Source organism: Amphiprion ocellaris, chromosome 8 (assembly GCF_022539595.1).
Source record: "Amphiprion ocellaris isolate individual 3 ecotype Okinawa chromosome 8, ASM2253959v1, whole genome shotgun sequence".
NCBI classification, from domain to species: domain Eukaryota; kingdom Metazoa; phylum Chordata; class Actinopteri; family Pomacentridae; genus Amphiprion; species Amphiprion ocellaris.
In genome coordinates, this window is record NC_072773.1 from 617,609 (window position 1) to 631,556 (window position 13,948).

Consider the following 13,948-nt stretch of genomic DNA (forward strand, 5'->3'; position numbering starts at 1 on the left):
AACAGATGTAAAATCACCACAAAACCATGAAAAATGAACACAAAAGCATGCAAATACACTATGAAAAAAACACAAAATCACCACAAGACACAAAATCAACTCAAAAACCTGCTAAAAAAACATAAAAATATGCAAACAAAGTACAAAAACATACTAAAATGAACACAAAAAAGGCAAACCCACCATGTAAAGACATAAAATGACCTAAAAAGATGTGAACACACCATGAAAACATGCAAACACAAAACCAAAAGATGCAAAATGATCACAAATACATGCTAGTGCACCACGAATAGACATAAAATCATCACAAAAACATGAAAAAACCTCAAAACACCACAAAAGACACAAAATCACATCAAAGATGCAAACAAAACACAAAAACATGCTAACAAAGTACATAAACATGCTAAAATCACAAACATCAAAAACATGCAAACCCACCGTGTAAAGACATAAAATCAGATAAAAACACGCTAACATGCCCCGAAAACATGAAAAACCATCAGAAAAGACACAAATCAGCACAATAACAAACAAACTACCCAGAAAATGATACAAACCGGATCAGAGGTCATGAATTCTTAGAACCCTGACGGAGTTTTCGGCTAGTTTTCACTTTAAGAACCAAACCTGAATCCTGGATCTGTGATTTTAGAACTGATGGATCCTGAAAAAACTGAAAACTGTTCAAAAAAAGATCAAATTAAAGCCAGAAGCAGACGGATGGATCATTTACAGCTTTTATTTTAGAGTAGAACATGTAAATGAATCCTTCTTCCGACACTGAAACAGTAGAACCACAGTGAATAAGGGAGCAGGTTCCGCTTGGAACCCGTTTAGAAACCTGATATTTCACAGCGTTCTCCGTCTTTGTGACTTTAATCTGCAGTGAAACTTTATTTTCCACAGATCCCAGCGTCCACATACTTCTGTCTGTTTCCTCCCTCTGAGTCGCCTCCCGGTTCCTCCTCCCTCCCGGTTCTCCACGTTCTCCTCCCCCTCCGGGCCCGCTGATTGGCTGCCAGTGAGCCCAGAGCTCCGCCCCCTTCCTGCTGCTCAGAGGGAGGACGGTGAAAGTGGAGAACAGCGGCAGACGTGTTGCAACAGATGGATTCAGCTGCTGCCGCTTTGCAGAGCCGTGGAGGAGAACCTCTGCGGACGTTCTACAAGTTGTGAGTTTGCTGCGAGGAGCTGATGGAGCCGTGAGGTTCCTCCTCCAGGAGAACACCTGCTGACGGATCCAGCAGGAGGCGTCGCAGCAGCAGACGTTCTTCTCCTCCAACTGTGAGTCTCAGTTCTGCTCTACTTCACTCTGCTGCTAGACTTCTAGGCCACTTGTTCCTGCTAGAACGTCTGTTTATGCTTCCTGCCGGAGAACACGTGGGAGTGTTTGAGGTCAGAGGATGAATGGAGGGAGGGAAGGAAAATCAGGCAGGGAAGGAAGGAAAGAGTTCCACCCAGTTCTGCTTTTATTACAATAATCATTTTTCATGTTCCACTTTCCCCGTCGGAGAACCGAGTGCTGCTCAGGGACTTTAAAGAACCAATAAAGCTCAGACGGACTAATAGGAACCATAAAAACACAGTGAGGACGTGAGCAGAAACAGAAAGCTGTCAGATGAAGCACCGCTCTGGATCAGACAGAAAGAACCAGAGGGTTCTCCACCCTGATGCCATGGAGCAACCACTTTAGTTCCACTAAGAACCTTTCAGTAAGAGGTTCTTTAAAAAACTAAACTTGCCTCAAACAATCTTTAAAAAATGTTTTCTTTATGCACCTCAGAAAACCATCAGAATGTTCCTTCAGTACTTCATTAAAGAACCTCACAGAGCCCTCTGAGAACCTTTAGAACAGGTGTTCTAGGTTCCTTACATGATGCTCCAAAAACTTCAGAAAAAATCAGTTCTTTTACACATTTTTGTTCACAATCACAAAATGGTTTCTTAAATGGAAAAATTGATTCTTTCAGTCAAACTAGTTTTAAAGAACCCAAAGGTTCTCTGAAACACCTTTAAATGGTTCCTTCAAGCACCGTAAGTGGAACGCTATAGAACCTTTACAAAAAATTTATGTTTGGTTTTTTTTTTTTTTTAAATGATTCTTTAAAAACAAACAAAAAAACTAAAAACCAAAAACGGGGTTCTCTCACAGAACCATGACTTCCTTTGGACACATTAATGTCCCTCTAAGGAACTTTTGAAAAAAAAGATTTAAAGAACCACTTATTCCAACAGTTCTTTAAGGAACCCTCTGAGGAGTCTCAAAGAACTATGAAAATGGCTCCTTAAATAGAACATTTGCAGAAATAGGTTCTTTCAGAAGAATTTCCTAAAACAAGTTTTTCAAAAACTTAAAATCATTCTTCAAAGAACCATTGCAAAGTGGCTTAGAGCCCTGTCTACAAACGGTTCTTTAAAGAACCCCTCAAAGAACCATCAAGCTGCTGCTCTAGACACCATAATGGGTGATTTAAAGAACCCAGAGAACCACAGAATGGTCTGTGGTGTAACTGAGATGTGGAATCAAAACGTTCCGTCTTTTCCAGCAGAAGTTCTTCATTTGTGCAGGGGAGCGTCAAGGAACCCCTGGAATGAAGTTAAGCTCCTTTCAGAACCTCCTGCAGGTAGAACCTCTGTGTTCCCAGGAACTTTCTGAATCACCTACTAACTCAACAACATCCCATAATGCATCTGTTCACCAACATAAAACCACTTCACCACATCAGTCAGACAGAAGACGGAAGACAAGAACTGTTCTGCCGTCAGTTTGATAATATGTAATGAAGAAGAGAACTCTGACTAGCAGGAACCAGGTTCTAATAGGATCCACTATAACAACAAAAACAACAACAATCACAACAACAACAATAATAATGATAAAGTTGAACCACACTAAATTCCTCCATGTTGGACTTTCTGAATGTTTAGAACGTTCTGGTGGTTTTCCTTTCTGGATGTTTATTGGTCGGTTCTGTCAGTAATTGACCTGCTAATGGGTTTATTTAGTCTTTATTCTGATAGAACGACGTGGAACCGTGTTATTAACTCAGAGAAAGGGTTCTGATCACTTTAACTCAGATATTTTACAGAACATGGCCGATTTATTTACATGTTCTGGCCATAAATCGACCGATTTATTCCAGGTTCTGTGGTGAGTCCAAAGCTTCACCGGTTCTTGATGCTGAGCAGCAGAACTCCAGTAGAATTCCATTAGAACCACATAAGGTTCCAGAGATGTTCTGACCCAGTTGGTCTCCACACCAGAACGGTTCTGCTGAACTTTTCTACTGCAGGAACCGTCGGTTCTTCTGTCTGGGAGGAACCGGGTTCTCAGTCAGCTGTTCTCCACTGCAGGAGCTTTTAGAACCGGGTGAAACTCTGTGGTTGTTCTGACCACGGGAACTGTCCTGGAGAACATTTTGAGGCTGTTGGTGAGATATTCAGTAGAACGTTTAGCAGAATGTTTAGTAGAATGATGTTCACAGAATCTAGGTTCCAGCTGGAGACCAAGAATTCATGTTAGAGAGACTAAAGGAGCTGCTGGTGGTGGTTGATGCGGTTGTTGTTGTCATTGTTGTTGTCATTGTTGTTGTTGTTGTTGTCACTGTTGTTGTCATTGTTGTCATCGTTGTTGTTGTCATTGTTGTCATTGTTGTCGTTGTTGTTGTCATTGCCATTGTTGTTGTCATTGTTGTTGTCATTGTTGTCATTGTTGTTGTCATTGTTGTTGTCATTGTTGTCGTTGTTGTTGTCATTGCCATTGTTGTCATTGTTGTTGTCATTGTTGTCATTGTTGTTGTCATTGTTGTTGTCATTGTTGTTGTCGTTGTTGTCGTTGTTGTCATTGTCATTGTTGTTGTCATTGTTGTTGTTGTTGTCATTGTTGTTGTTGCTTTTGTCCTCTTGAAGTTTGACCAATCAGCATTCTGAACAACTTTTTATAATTTTACTTGACTTTTTTCTGTTTCCATGGAAACAGAATCCATTAGTTTCAACACAACAAACAGTAGACCCACACACACACACACACACACACACACACACACACACACACACACACACACACACACACACACACACACACACACACACACACACACACACACACACACACTAACTTTCTCCACTTGTCCATAGGTCTACTCTAGAACTTTCTCCAGGGGACGTTCTCCTTCCTGCCTCCAGTCTTTAGTTTAGTCTCACTTAGAACATTCCAGGTCCTCGAGGTCCACAGAGGTGGGTCCAGATTTATCACTTCTTAATGGACTTTTCCCATCATTTCTGCCCCCAAATCAGTTTAAATCCATCCAGGTGTCTCAGCCTGTACACGGGATCTGGTTTCTGATAAGCAACATTTCTCTGGTTCTCCACAACACCTAAACCTTCTCCTAAATGCATCAAAGCCTTTGAAAATGAGAAAATGTTCCAAAATGACTTTTATCTAAACAAGTCAACCATAAAAATAAAAAAAAATAAGAGACTAAATGATTAAATTCATCCTGGACTAGTTCAGACTAACATGTCCACAGTCACTAGAACATCGTCCAGAACCAGAACCAGAACTGTTCCAGAACCAGAACCAGACCAGAACTGGTCCAGAACCAGACCCAGAACCAGAACTGGTCCAGAATCAGACCCAGAATCAGAACCAGAACTGCTCCAGAACCAGAACCAGAACTGGTCCAGAACCAGACTCAGAACCAGAACCAGACTCAGAACCAGAACCGGTCCAGAACCAGAACCAGAACCGGTCCAGAACCAGACCCAGACCCAGTGGACTCCACAGAACCCTGCAGTGGTTCTTTCTGCTGCTGTTCTGTTCTTGTCCTTTTCTCAGCGTTTCATTGGACAGGAGGTCACCGTGCTGCTGATTTATTTATCTGCTCTCTCATTGGTTGTCGTCCTCCCGCTGTTCCAGGATTCCTCCCCCCTCCTCTCCCCCCTCCCCTCGCTGCAGCAGGATTGATGAAATCGGTAATCGACTGAGAGCTCGACCTTCAGAGAGACTCCGAGAACGTTTAGGTTCTACTGAAGCTCAGTTCTTCTAGAAACCACCGAGATGAGACACAGACTCACTGGATGGATTTAATCCATGTAGTGTCCAGATATTTACTATATATTTACTGTAATCCTCTCAGACAGCAGTTCTGATGTGAATCAGGTTCTTGTGAAGCTTCAACATTTTCAGGTTTATTTTGTTTAACTGAGCAACTGATTGTTCTGGTTTGTTCTGGTTTGTTCTGATTCTAAGTGTGAATATTCACGGTGATGAAGAAACACTGACCAGTGTCAGATTCAGCCTCATGAAGGTCGATTATCAAGAACATGTTGTACTGCAGCTGATGGATGAAGAATAGAACTAGAACCTAGAGGCTCCAGATAGACCATGTATTAGAGAGAACCCAGAAGGTCCACCAGAACCAGAACCGCTGGTTAATTATTCCATCTGTATGTATGTATATCTGATCCGAAGAAGAAGATCTCTGGCCAGGAGAACCAGAAGAAGATCTCTGGCCAGGAGAACCAGAAGAAGATCTCTGGCCTGGAGAACCAGAACAACAAGTTACTTAACCAGAAATGTGATTTTTCCAGGAATCATTCTCAGTTTTCAGACCAGGAACTTTCAAGACCTTCATCTGTTGCTTCACTGACGTTGGAGGTTCAGTTTGTCTCCAGGTGTTCCTCAGAACTACAGCTCCAACATCTGGATCCTTCATCATGGAAGTTCTCCAGTCTGCCATGAGTCAGTTTGCAGTTTTTGAAGAACTTTGATTCTTTAGTTTTGAACTTTGAGTCATTTTTTAAAAAACTGTTGGTTTATTTTGGACCGTTTCTGTCCTTCAGACGTTCTGAGATCATTCTGGACAAACTTCCATCGTTCTGGATGGTTGTTGAATCTCTGCGATTCAGATTGAGGTCCTTCTGGATAATCTTTGAATCTGTCTGGACGTTTTTGGGGTCTTTTGGATAGATTGTGTGTTGATTTCATGTTGTTGTGGGTGATGATGTGCGTTTGTGTGAGGACTCTATGACCTGAACCACCAGGTCCAGTGGATCTTGTCTCCATAGTGACCCAGATCAGAGTTTAATAATCATCATCTGGGTTCTAGACTTTCAAGATTCAAGATTCAAGACCTTTATTTATCACAAACACAATGTGTGTGTGTGTGTGTGTGTGTGTGTGTGTGTGTGTGTGTGTGTGTGTGTGTGTGTGTGTGTGTGTGTGTGTGTGTGTGTGTAATCCGTCCATCAGGATGCTGTTCAGCTTTTTACAACAAAAACTGAAAATTGAAAAGAAACTGAAGGAGAAACCTTCATCACATCCTCCTCTTCACCTCCTCCTACTCTTCATCACCTCCTCTTTATCTCCTCCTCTTCATCTCCTCCTCCTCTTTATCTCCTCTTCATCACCTCCTCTTCATCTCCTCCTCTTCATCATCTCCTCCTCTTCATCTCCTCCTCTTCATCTCCTCCTCCTCTTCATCTCCTCCTCTTCATCACCTCCTCTTCATCTCCTCTTCATCTCCTCCTCTTTATCTCCTCTTCATCTACTACTCTTCATCATCTCCTCCTCTTCATCTCTGGGTGGTTTCAGGTTCTCAGAGTTCACCAGGTGTTTCATTACATTCTGTGTCATTTAAATATGAACATTTGGAACGATTCTGTGGTTCTTTGGTTTTGTTCTATGGTTCTCCAACCCTAACCCTGTCAGAAGGAACATTTTCTGTATCAGCAGGTTCTCAGTAGAACATCTGGATATGAACCAGTTGAACTGACAGGAACCTTTTAGTTTCTTGGAACCAGTGAGAACATGTGAGAACCAGTGAGAACCAGCAGTAGGATTTGGACTCTTCAGACATTCAGTAGATGTTTGGATCCAAAGTTCTCAGAACGTGGACGTGTTCATGGTCTCAGTGTTCTATCTGCTGCTGTTAGTCATCTTAGTATTCTATTCTTGTTTTATTTTAGAACTTGGTGAGAAACATGCTTTGGGTCTCTATAGAACCTGAACCTGTAGACACCTGTAGTCACATTTAGACACCTGTAGACACCTGTAGACACCTGTAGACACCTGTAGACACCAGTCACCTGTAGACACCTGTAGACACCAGTCACCTGTAGACACCTGTAGTCACCAGTCACCTGTAGACACCTGTAGTCACATGTAGACACCTGTAGACACCTGTAGACACCTGTAGACATCAGTCACATGTAGACACCTGTAGACACCAGTCACCTGTAGACACCAGTCACCTGTAGACACCTGTAGTCACATGTAGACACCTGTAGACACCTGTAGACATCAGTCACCTGTAGACAACTGTAGACACCAGTCACCTGTAGACACCAGTCACCTGTAGACACCTGTAGTCACCTGTTTTGTGTGTCTTTCTAGTTGTTTTGTGTCTCTTCTGGTTGATTTTTGTGTCTTTCTAGTTGTTTTGTGTCTCTTCTGGTTGATTTTTGTGTTTTTCTGGTTGTTTGGTGTTTATTTGTGGTTTATTTCGGACTGCCGCTTCAGTTTGTTTGGAGCTGAGAATCCACAGACTCACTCACTGGTTGGATGTGGAGGAGTTGAGGTTTTCTGGATCTGAACCAGAATCAGCTGCAGAGTTCAGACTGAAACTGAAAGTTGCCCTGAAGCTGATGTTCTTCTGCTGGAAAGAAACCAGAGGAGGAACCACAGAGCAGCGGCTTCCCTGTAAATATGACAAACACTTGGAGATCTGGTTTCTGCTGCAGGAACTTACTGCTTGTTTTATCGCATCCTGAACATTTGTGTGTTCCGACAAGAAGAACCTTCTCTGTAGAACCTCTATTAGGAGAGAAGTAACGCTGGTGGATTCATTTAATGATGCTTATCTAGATTTAAAACCAATGAGTCCAGACTTCCTCTAACCAGCAGAGTTCTCATGTTCCTCCTGGAAGATCCTGACCTGATCCTGGGTCAGATAAGATATAAACTCTCCTCAGAGTTCAAGTTCTCCTGCGGTTCTAAACCCTTCAGAGGATGCATCCAAGTCAGATGTTGAACCACCTCAACATCACTGATCTCTTAGGGCTCGTTGTCCAACACAGAACGGTTCACTTCCTGTTCAGATCGAAGGTCCGAACATTTCAACCAAAGTTATGGAACCTGGAATGTTGTTCAAATGTTGTAGTGCCTGGTTCATGTTAAAGCAGAGAGCATTATGGGAATTTAGCAGCAACGAGCACCATGACAAAGAGTCCTGAGGAGGTTAATGACCTGCAATCAGAGTTCAGGTATCACAACTTTCAGTCTTTCTGGTTCCACTGCAGAACCAAGAGCTTCAACATTAAACCAGAACCAGCAGTTAGTGGACACTTTGACTATGGACAGATGACTGCTGGTTCTAGATGATTAGATGGTTCATCCTGGGATCGTTGGCGTTCCTTGAGTTCCTGCAGGTTAGAGACGCCTGTTGACAAACTTAACTGTTCTCTTGCAAACTTTTCTCCAAATCTGCTGCAAACCTTTGGCTTTTGTGAGATGCTAGAATGGCGTCTGGAGTTAGTTCTGTTCTCTTTATCAGAAGGTTTGATTTGGGGACTGAAGCTTCGTGTTTGTCCTGATGGTTTAATCCCAACATCCAGTTCATCCATCTGGATGTTTGTTGCTGCTTCATGTCTTCTCTGTGCCCAATCAAATGATCAGAGTAAAGAGGTCAGGAAGCAGCAGCTCTTCAGGGATCCTCTGCTTCATCCATCAACCAGAGCTCCCACAGCTGAACTGGTTTCCTCCCAGTGGTGGCTGCAGGACTGTCAGTGGGATGACTGCTGGATGGAAGTGATGCTGGCTCTGCTCAGTGCTGATACTGATCCAGTCCAGTCTGATTTAATGGGATTAGAATGATGCAGCCTTTGTTCTGTTCTCCTCAGACAGCTGAATTATCTCTGGTTGTTGTGAATTTATTCAGTCTGTCGAGTGTTTGATTCAGCAGAAAGAAACTCAGACGAGTCAATAAACTACAGCAGCAGTTTAAACAGGAACAGATGTAAGAGAATAAAATGCAGTGTTTGATAGAGTGTCGACGAGAACTGTACATGTTGCTGTTTAAACTTGTTAAGTTAAAATTAGAACCTGAATGTCACAGTGAGGAATGATATCTGTAATATCACTGAAAGGTCAGATGATTAGAAACGGTTTGGTGTTATAGAAAATAAAGTCCATATTTAAAGTTCAGGCTCCAAAGTGAGTCCAGCTGTGATTCCAGTCAGTCCAACTGATGAACGTGGTTCTAAATGAGCTGAGAACAGCAGAACGTTCTCAGTCCTGGACCTATGGACTGGGTCTATCTATGTCTGCATCATGGCTCCAGATGGAAAAGAACTGAACAGAGGAAGAGAAACATCTGACTGAGAGACTCGACAAAGATGGAAAAGATCCAGGAAGATCAGTGAGCAACTGAAAACCAGTGAAGAACAGAGTCAGCAGTAATCAGGAGGTCTAAAAGGAGTCATAGTTCCACTAATCAGGAGGTCTAGAAGGAGTCATAGTTCCACTAATCAAGAGGTCTAGAAGGAGTAATAGTTCCACTAATCAGGAGGTCTAGAAGGAGTCATAGAACCACTAATCATGAGGTCTAGAAGGAGTCATAGTACCACTAATCAGGAGGTCTAGAAGGAGTCATAGAACCACTAATCAATAGGTCTAGAAGGAGTCATAGTACCACTAATCAAGAGGTCTAGAAGGAGTCATAGTACCACTAATCAAGAGGTCTAGAAGGAGTCATAGTACCACTAATCAGGAGGTCTAGAAGGAGTCATAGTTCCACTAATCAGGAGGTCTAGAAGGAGTCATAGTTCCACTAATCAGGAGGTCTAGAAGGAGTCATAGTTCCACTAATCAGAGCTCCTAAAATGACTCCACAGACAGTGAACTACTTTCTCCATCCAGCTGTAAAAACAGACGGCAGCTGCTTCAGACTTGGTTCAGGGATTCTCCATGGAAACCAGAGTTAGTGTGAAGCTCAGACAGTGTGAAGGAACCTTCAGAACATCAACCTCTATGGATGGAGGACCAGAACTAAACCTGGTTGCTGCTCAGAACTAAACTTCCAGATGAAAGTTTGCTGAAGAACATGAGAAGAAGCCTGATGGATGTTGGAGAACATTCTTTGGTCAGATCAAGATCAATGAGTTGGGCTCAGATGGAGTCCAGATGTTTGGTGAGAACCTGACCAGAACAACAACAGTGGACGCATAGTCCTGACAGTGAAGCATGGAGGTGGGAGTGTGATGATCTGGGGCTGCATGAGGTCAGAAGGTGTTGAAGACATTTCTAGATGCAGCATGAAGGTCTGAGGATGAACCAGAAAACTGGCTAACCAGATGGAGAATCAAGAATCAAGAATATTTATTGTCATTGTGTTTCCCCACAGCGAAATTACGATTGGTGACTCCCAGCTATATATAAAATATAGAAAAAGGCACACTATGTACAAATTAAATAAAAAAAATACTTAAAAGATATAAATACGTAAACAGTCTTATTGCACATGAGCAGTAGGATGAGTGTAAAGTTCAGTCCAGTGAAGATTCAGTTCTTTACTGCACATAGTGAGTCTGTTGTGTGTTCAGAGGGAATGGATGGACAGCTCTGGGATAGAAACTGTTTTTCAGTCTGGAGGTCAGAGTTTTTATGCTTCTGTACCGTTTCCCCGAGGGAAGCGGAACAAACAGTCGGTAATCGTTCAGGCAGGTGACTGCTGATTTTTTAGGAGAAGAATAATATTCCAGCAGGAGAACATCTAAAGAACAACATCAGACCAGAACTTCTTGATCAAAGTGGAACCAACAGATTAAAATCTCAGTAATGAAAGTGACTTTAGTTCCTGCTGTGGAGCTGAACTTTATTATCGTCAGTCTGAAGTGGTAGATTGTAATCTGACATCGGAGCAAAAGTAATCTGATTACAGTGTTGAGTCATCTGATGTTTAGATGATGTTCCACAGCGGTTCTGCTGTTATCTACTTTACGTTAACTAGAACTCCAACTCAGCTCTCTGCTTGTTTTAATTTCCATGACATCGGTTCAAACCTGGGAGGAAATCATTTGCAAGATTCAAATGTTCTGTTTTCCAGCTGTGATCTGGAAGCTGATTGGCTGACAGATGATCCTCAGTGTTACACCTGGAACCACCTGAAGTCACAGACTGTGAGGAGATATATAATAGAACATTATCTGACCTATGGCAGGATGTTGTCACTGTTCTTTTAGTGTTCTGTGTCAGAACATTATTTATCTGTGGAATCCTTCACAGTTCATCCATTACCTCATATTCATCTATGGATTTCACTATTTATAGTTAGTGAAATTAGAGATGTTTTATTATAACACACTACATTTACTCTGTAGTACTACATTTACCCTCTAGTACAGGCATGTCAAACTCAGTTTGGCTCTGGGGCCGGATCCAGACTTTCTGTTCTCAGGTGGGCCGGATCAGTAAAAGAATGTCAACTCCAAATATTTAGCTTTGTTTTTCAGTACTATGCTTTATCATTCAGCCTACATTTGTAGCCTACCCTACATATTATAATCACGGATGACAAGGAATCTTTTCTAAGCACAACACATTTATTCACAAACAATGGAAAAGAAATGATTTTCATGTTTGGCGGTGAATGTGTTAACAACTGGTTTATTTTAACAGTTGAGTGAATGCAGTTTTACACCTGAACCAACTCACCACACTAAACAAACTCAAGTGGGAGCTATGAAAAAAATATTTTCGCCTTAATTGTCATACTGCTTTGAAATAAATAAAAAAAAGAAATACAAAATAAAATAAATTAAATAAATAAAATAAAAAGTTATAGCAGTGCATGGGCAATAAGATTAGACTACATCAGATCAAACTACAAGGCTGGGCCTACTGAAGCTGAGAATATACTGCACAATATTAATTTTCTTTAATATGAAACCAGATTAATCTTATTTTTAATGATCTGTATTCATGAGTGCAAACAAATTTCGTGTCATCACACTTTTTTCTCTCTCTCACTGCACTCCTGCAGTCTACTTGCTGCTGCTGGCTCCTGAAACTTGGCATCTTTTTGCCTTCACAAGTGCATCGATATTAGGTGTGAAATCCTGAGTAGCAGCACATTTAACAATGTCATTCAAGTGTTTATTTGTTAACCTTGAGCGCTGCTTTGTTTTATTATTGTTCATTACGGAGAACACCTGTTCACAAAGATAAGTAGTCCCAAACATGGATAGAACCTTTGCAGCCATGGCTGTTAATTTGGGGTAACCTGGCACGAGATATTGATAAAATGTATCCAATCCCACGGACCCAAATTCATCCTTCATAGCGGAATCGCACTGCAAGTCAATAAGCTCGAGTTGAATGTCAGCTGGCATATCTAAAGGCTTCACTGTAAATGGCGAGCAAAAAAAGCCAAATTTGTTCTCAAGTTCACCGAATACCTGAAACCTCTGCTCAAACTCTCGCAGCAAATCTGTTATGTTGTCTTTATATTTATCCAAATCATTATGGGGACGGTCCGGTGCCTTCAGACACACAGCTGTGAGACAAGAGAAATGTGCGGTGTCACCGTTGGATAGCTGCGACTCCCACAGTGACAGTTTCATCTTGAACGCACTTATGCTGTCGTAATATTGAGTGACAACTCTGTTACGGCCCTGCAATGCAGTGTTAAGTGTATTCAAGTGTTGTGTAATATCGACAATAAACGCAAGATCCTGCACCCATTCCTTGCATTTAAGTTCCTTTACTGGGCGTCCCTGCTTCTCCATGAACTGTCTAATTTCCCCTCGTAGCTCAAAGAAGCGCTTAAGTACTGCACCTCTGCTTAACCAGCGCACGTCAGTGTGGTATGGAAGGCCAGCATGAATGTCATGATCACTGAGAAATGTGTCAAACTGACGGTGATTTAGACCGCGCGCTCTGATGAAATTGACAGTTTTCACAACCACACTCATAACATGGTCCATTTGCAGTGTTTTGCAACATAACGCCTCCTGGTGCAAAATACAGTGAAATGCCCAAAACTCTTGTCCCCATTTGCAGTCTGTACTTTGTCACGGAATTTTGTGGCAACGCCTGCCTTTCTCCCGACCATTGATGGCGCACCGTCGGTAGCCAGGCTCACGGCACGGGACCAGTCCGCTCCCACCTTGTCCAGCGCTCCAACAAGAGCGCTGAAAATGTCATCTGCTGTTGTGGTGTCATTCATGGGCACCAATTCAAGCAGCTCCTCTGTGATGGTCAAAGTTTCATCAACACCTCTAATGAATATGGCCAGTTGAGCAATATCTGTGACATCGGTGCTCTCATCTATTGCGATTGAAAATGTGATAAATGACTTGATTTTGTCTTTCAATTGGCTGCTCAAGTCACTTGAGAGTTCTGTCACCCGATCTGCGACAGTGTTCCTCGTTAGACTAATATTGGCAAAGGCAGGTCGCTGTTCAGGGCACACGACTTCTGCAGCCTTCAGCATGCATGTTTTTACAAACTCCCCATCAGAAAATGGCTTGGATGCCTGCACCAGCTCGTTGGCAATAATGTAGCTAACTCTTACAGCCCCATCAGCAGTATCGCGGCTGCGCGTAAAAGTAGACTGCTGTTTCTTCAGACCAGCGACCAATTTGTTTATCTCGTCTTTCCTTATTTGTCCTTTCAAGTGGTCATACTTGTCTTTATGATGAGTCTCATAGTGGCGCCGAATATTAATATAAACTCTTTGAACACTGCAACTTGCTGATTACATACCAAGCACACTGGTTTTGCATTCACTTCTGTGAATAAATACTTCTCAGTCCATTTTTCCTGGAAAACTCTGCACTCCGTGTCCACTTTTCTTTTTTTTGACAGTGCCATTTTGGGAAGGGTGTGTTGACCGATAACTTGTTTAGTAGTGGTGAATGGTGAAGCAAGATTGCTGGTTTATTT

At 42.2% G+C, this 13,948-nt stretch overlaps 1 protein-coding gene across 5 annotated transcripts in view; it reads left to right on the forward strand.

Moving 5' to 3' along the window:
- Positions 1-1,070: 1,070 nt before the first annotated feature.
- Positions 1,071-13,948, forward strand: part of sulf2b (sulfatase 2b) — a 79,062-nt gene continuing 66,184 nt past the window's right edge. For all 5 annotated transcript variants that reach the window (XM_055012892.1, XM_055012896.1, XM_055012895.1 and 2 more), the window contains exon 1: positions 1,071-1,287. The gene's annotated coding sequence lies outside the window, so the exon portion shown is untranslated. The remainder of the gene's footprint in view (positions 1,288-13,948) is intronic.